Raw genomic sequence first — 6,234 nt, 5'->3', positions numbered from 1 at the left:
GTTCCCACTGGTGTTGCAAGATGAGAATAGGAGCTCAAACAGAGCAGGCTCAAGTTATATTGCCAAATTATGAATTTAAACAGCATGCTTCATACTACATTGGTTCTGATTTCCTCGTTTTTTCTGGCATTGATCAGACCATAAAAAGTCAGCTCCTTCTACACAAACTCACATAATTCTCATTTATGCACATGAAGCCAATATAATTTTATAATGTGTAAGATTTTCTTGTTTCCTTTTATTGATTGTTTATACACATATATATTTATATATTTTCCCTAAAGTGCTCTTTGAATTATATGTAGTTTACAGAGAACTGTGATTATATTCTACATTAGTTCATAGTTTTCATTATACATTTTATTTTATTTATTTATTTATTTTTTTTAGCATTCTTTGTGGTTTTACTGAAGCACAAATAAACATGCACACAGGCCTTCTACTCGTTTTCTTCACTGTGCAGCCTGGCATTGGGATTGTTGACTCGGATGACTAGCTGGGGTGCTCTTTCCACAATAGCCTTGGGGCTCTTATAGGAGACATTATGAGCAATCTCTGTACAGTAAGACTTGTTGCGCATCAGCAGCACCTCCAGCTCCTTAACATTGTACACCAGAGACTTCTGGAAGCCACCAGGCAGCATATGCTTTGTCTTTTTTTTCCCCCCAGAACCGGGATTAAACTTGGGTCCTAGTGCTTGCCAGGGAATCACTTATTCTACTGAGCCATCTCCCTGGCCCCACAGCATGTACTTTGTCTTTTTGTTACTTCCATAACCTATGTTAGGCATCAAGATCAGGCCCTTGAACCTTCTCCACACCTTGTTGTCGATGCCTCTGGGTTTCTGCCAGTTGCGCTTTATTTTGACACATCGGTCTGACTGGTGCCAGATGAACTTCTTGGTCCTCTTTTTGATGATCTTGGGTTTCACAAGAGGTCTGAGGGCCACTGTGGTGCCAAGTGGGAGATGGATGCCACCTCTGTGGGCAGCGCTGAGGAAGAGAGGGGGATATACATTTTAAAGAAGCATAAAATTTAGTGTGTTCTCCTTCCTGCATTGCTCTATGATTTATTCAATAATTCTGAGCTCAAAAATATTGATCTGTTTGCTTATTTATTTATTGTATAAATTCACATTATATGCTCATTTCCTGATTAGGAAAATGAATTTTAATTTACAGAGAATTTTTTGTGAATGGAATTAATGTTGTTGAAGTGAATAGATTCCATAAAATGGGGGGAAGAAAAATGTCTAATTTCAAATGGAAATGAACCACATTTTCTTCCATTTTCCAATTCAAGACCTCCAAGCAATACTTTTGTTATTCTATGAAGTCTGCTTTCATAATCAACTTGTATTTTAGAATGCACTGAATCTTGATAATAATCAGGTACTCCCATTGTTTCTCTATGATTCCTGGCTACATGGTGACTTGCATTCCATCTCATCTTTCTCTCTGGAGTGTTCACTGACTTCTCCTTCTACCTGACGTAATTGAATTTGCATTTATGATATATCACCCAATTTTGTCCAATTTTATCCAGTTTTGATTAGCTCTATGAATCAATTTTTGCCACAGATCTATTAATACAAATCATTATCCAAAGCATATTATTCCTGAATATATATCTTAATCCCATATTTCATTAACATTAATAACTAAGTTATTAGGAACCCTCAAAAGTGTAAATTAAGTCTGGAACTTTGGAATAAATTTTTAAAGTACTCAAATTTCCAGTTGGCTCAGCCTTGTTTATCTGATAATATTATGAACTAACCTGTCTCTTAAGTAATTGAGTTTATGCTATGTTTGAAGAATATTTTATCTGAGGGTTAGTTTGCTATAGACTGCACCCAACAGTGTTATTTTCTGAGTTAAACAAGTCAGTTTAAGCAAAGGAGTTAGCAATATTATTTACGATTAAGCAAAAGAGTTAATGATGAAGCAACATGTCAACCTTATACTAATTATTTTGAGTTATTATTTTATTGTTAAATATAATGATTATATATAATAAAAACAAAATGATTTCATTAATCTAACAGAAAATAAAATGGAAAAAGCATACAAATAATAGCACCAAGAAGTAAGATTGTGACCAATTTTAATTTCCTATATATACACCCCTAAATTGCATACATTACTTTACAATCAGAATTTATCAATTTTTAAAATAAATTGTCTTTCTCTCTTCTCCCTTATGGAAACCAGAACAGATTAAGTATAAAAATATCCTATAGTAATTGATGTTAACCCTAAATATCTGTTGATGCAGTTTAATAACTATAAATTTTCTCTAGGTTGATATAGCCCCCTTGTAACACATCTTTGGGTTTTCATTCATATTCATCTTTAATTTGTCTTACTATAGCCAAATGTATCACTGTGTAAAATAAATTAATTTAGGAATTTCCATAGTATAAGGTCTTCCTGCAATTGTCGTATAGTTGCCTTAAAGACAGAATTTTAATCCTTTAAAACACAGTGAGTTTCTGGTTTATATAGTGTGTGCTACCCCTTGTCTACAGGCACCAATGTTCAGGCACAGGAGGCATTTGTGGGATAAGACCTGTTCTGCCCCAGCATTCTATGTAGCACACAAGAAATACCTCCCTGTGTTTGTGCATCACAGTTCTTTCCCTTCACATACAGACTGAAGCTTCTTCTTTTCATCCTCCCGTTTGTCTGTGATAACCTTTCTGAGTTAATTGATCCACCTGGACTTTGATTAACTGATAGCAATGCAATAACACTGTATTATAAGTGTTGGCTTCCTTGGAATCTGTGCATTAAACTGCAAGCTCTCTAAACGCCCCTGCACCTTTATCTTCTGTCAAGTGTTTTAAAATGTTGGGTGTTAAAACCAGGCTCGATGCATAGCAATGAACAATTGTTGAAAGAGTGTCTGTTGTGCTGCTGTAGGGTTTTTATGCAAACATAAATCATGGTGCAGGAAATAAACCAAGAAAGCACACATTCTACCAAATCCATGTTTAAAGACATACTTGCTAAATAGGAAGCATATTAAAAATATTCAAGTTGATGTGAAGTTGATATAAATTGCCTTCGATAATTCTGCAGATAGACAAAATATGGCCCTATTAAACTTGAAAAATCACATAACGATTGCAGATTTTTCCCTTTATAGTTAAAAAGATTGCAAAATATTGATTTTATATTAGCAGCAGTATTCTTGTATTTGATCTTTAGGTTAATAGCTTTCAGATGATCATAAGGAAATGGCTAGCCGAGTATACTAAGCCGACACGTGCCTGGAGCTTGTATGCTTATCAGTTGGCAGAGAAAGCAATTTCTGAATTTTCGGTTATAGAATGATCCATTTATTCCTGCTCATCTAAAGCATATATAGGTTTTATTCTGTAACTCAAAGATACATAATGGTTTTATTCTATAACTCAAAGATAAGCAAAAAGTACTATAAGATTAACAATAACATTTGGTTCCTTAGCAAATTATTGAAACAAGAATAGATTCACATAATCAGTCTTAAAAATATAATTTTATAAAAATTTTTCTTGGTCATGAAATAATTAACCAGTTTTTTAGATCTACAGTAATAGCCATTCTAATTATAGTGTTTTGTATTTAATTATTTTCATGAGTGGGAGGGTCGGCAATTTTCTATGTATTGTACATAATTCTATTTACATATCTTTAGTGAAATATTTGATTATTATTTTTATTTTCTGAAAGATATTGACAAAGGCATGTTTTAGTATCTATATGTCACAGGCATGCAAATTCTATGTTCATTTTTATTTATTTTATTTTTTTATATTTTGGTACTGGGGATCAAACTCAGGACCTTTTGCTTTTTGGGCAAGCGCTTCTGTGGCTGAGCTATCTTGCTGGCCCTCTATGTTCATTTTTAAGACGCTATGTACAAATGATCCACATTTTGTCCCATTTCCTCCTATTTATTTCTGTATTTTTTAAACTATTGTCTATTCTGGACTGTAAGGGCTTTTGTATGTGTGAATGAGGGATACATCTCAATTGTTCTCACTTTTGGTCTAATTCATTTAATAACACAGCCCCTTACAGGTATTAAAGGCAAGGATACTTTCCCTCTGGCAATCTTTTCCTCTATTGCAATCAGAAAATATGATTGTCAGGAAAATGAGTGACGGCTGATACTGCAAGCGGGCCTCTGGAGCTTGTGCATGTACCAGCTACTACAGAAAACACCTTATGCATTGTAGACATAGTATTGTCAGAATGTGCCTGCTTGTCTTGAGACTCTGCACTATAAAGTAGACATTGACATAATGTTGAGAAGCAAATTGCATACTGTTTTTGAAAGTTTTCTGATACTAAACCGACAAATGAAAGTCTGTCCCTATTACCACAATGTGTAATATATCCTTTTAAAAATGGTAAAATCCCAGGGGACAGGTAGTTTGAAGAATATGAACCCCAAGAAGCACTCACTAAGCCATAAAGCTCTTATCTGTCAATATCACACACAGTAAATGTGTTAAAAAAAAAAGTGTATAATGGTACTGAATTGTTATTGCCAAAGCATCAGTCTTCTTTATGTTTGCATTAGGGACTTGTTAAGGTGCAGAATGCTTTGCCCACTAAATGTCTATATGAGACAAGATTGTCAACTCAGCTGTAAACAGAGGGCACTCTTCACAGAAAAATCTCTAAAATTGGCTTTATAACTATCAACAGCGGAAGAGCCTCTCTATCCTCATTTTCAGTTGATAATTGTTTAAGGGTTTGAAAGCAAATGCAACTGCGATTTTTAAAATATTATAAGATTTATTTTAAAACCCATTTTTCTTCAATTTTTATTAAGATTGTATATGTAGTAGACGATGGTCATATAGTAGCCAGTAATCACCTCCATGTAGTGGATTCACAATATATTGCTTGGTTTTAGGTAATGTTTGATGGAATTTTGCGGGACTAAGAGAAAGGCTTCTATTCCAATATTAGTGTGAATGTATTTTTGGCTGTACAGTTTTTAAAATAATTTTTCTACATGAATGGTATAAATAATAAGACTGTGAAGTTTTGATTACACTTGCTATTGTTTGAGTGATTGGAACCCTCAAACTTCTTCATGTTTTAATTCTTAGGAGACACAGACTTTGGAGTTGGATAAATCATGACAGGGAATCCTTCTGCTAGAGACAGGTACACTTATCTTGGCCCTTCACAAAGCAAAAACCTAGAGGGAAGGTTTTATTCACTTGTCGTTTGGTGGCTCTGCCTTTACCTGACTCTAAATCTGTCTGCACTTTAATCATGGACTTCCAACTGGGCATGGTGGTGCACACCTGTGATCTCAGCGCTTGGGAGGCTGATCACTGAGAATGATCTACAAAGTGAGACCCTACGGACTCCATAGATTCTGTCCTAAAATACAAAACAAATAAATAAAGTGAGAGAGAGAGAGAGAGAGAGAGAGAGAGAGAGAGAGAGAGAGAGAGAGACTCACTAAGTAGCTCAGACTCAGTGATCTTCCTGTCTCAGCCTGACCACCACTGGGATTATAATCATGCACCAGCATGCCCAGTTTCAGGGTTGGCATGGCATTCCTGGGGTTCCAGGGCCAGCATGGCATGCTGTACCTGGGATCAAACTCGAGCCCTTGTGCTTATCAAGCAGACACTTGGAACCTCGAACTATCTTCCCAGCCCAAAATTTCTGTCATCTATAAGCTATGCAATTAATGGAACTTTTAAAATAGAACTAACAGATGAGGACAACATTATTGAAGGAAAATACAAAATGAGATATTTGGTAATGATGGGCTTTTGAGAGAATGGTTAAAAGAAAAGATAGGAAAAGAGGGTGAAGCCCAGAAAAGAGGGTGAAGCTATCAAATGTCTGTGCTTCTGCCTGTTGTTTCATTCCCTAGTCTCAGCATCTTGTCTGCCTGGGTACTGAAGACCTGGCCACAGGGACCTCCACTTATGCTCTTCATATTTCTTTGGCATTGAACTCTGTGGGACACCGTAGCTAATCAGAATAGTAAGTAGCTAAACATAAATGACAGCTTTTAATATCTCTTTCAGTAAGGCTTGGGATGGGGCATTGTTAACTGTAATGCATTTCAACAGAAGACCCAAGATCAGCATTTCATTGCTCAGAATAAAGAAAAAATAATTAGACTATCGTAGAGCTTCATAAAACAACATAGGCATGAGAGGTCTCAGAGTAGGATACAGTACATACAAATGGAGTCCCAAGCCTTGGA

At 35.5% G+C, this 6,234-nt stretch overlaps 1 pseudogene; it reads right to left on the bottom strand.

The window, feature by feature from the left end:
• Window positions 1-439: 439 nt before the first annotated feature.
• LOC101589753 overlaps window positions 440-6,234 on the bottom strand; it is a 9,811-nt pseudogene continuing 4,016 nt past the window's right edge.

This window comes from Octodon degus, unplaced genomic scaffold (assembly GCF_000260255.1).
Source record: "Octodon degus isolate 3935 unplaced genomic scaffold, OctDeg1.0 scaffold00157, whole genome shotgun sequence".
In the NCBI taxonomy this organism is placed as follows: domain Eukaryota; kingdom Metazoa; phylum Chordata; class Mammalia; order Rodentia; family Octodontidae; genus Octodon; species Octodon degus.
The sequence above is the reverse complement of the archived record's forward strand: the minus strand, read 5'-3'. Positions and strand labels throughout refer to the sequence as shown.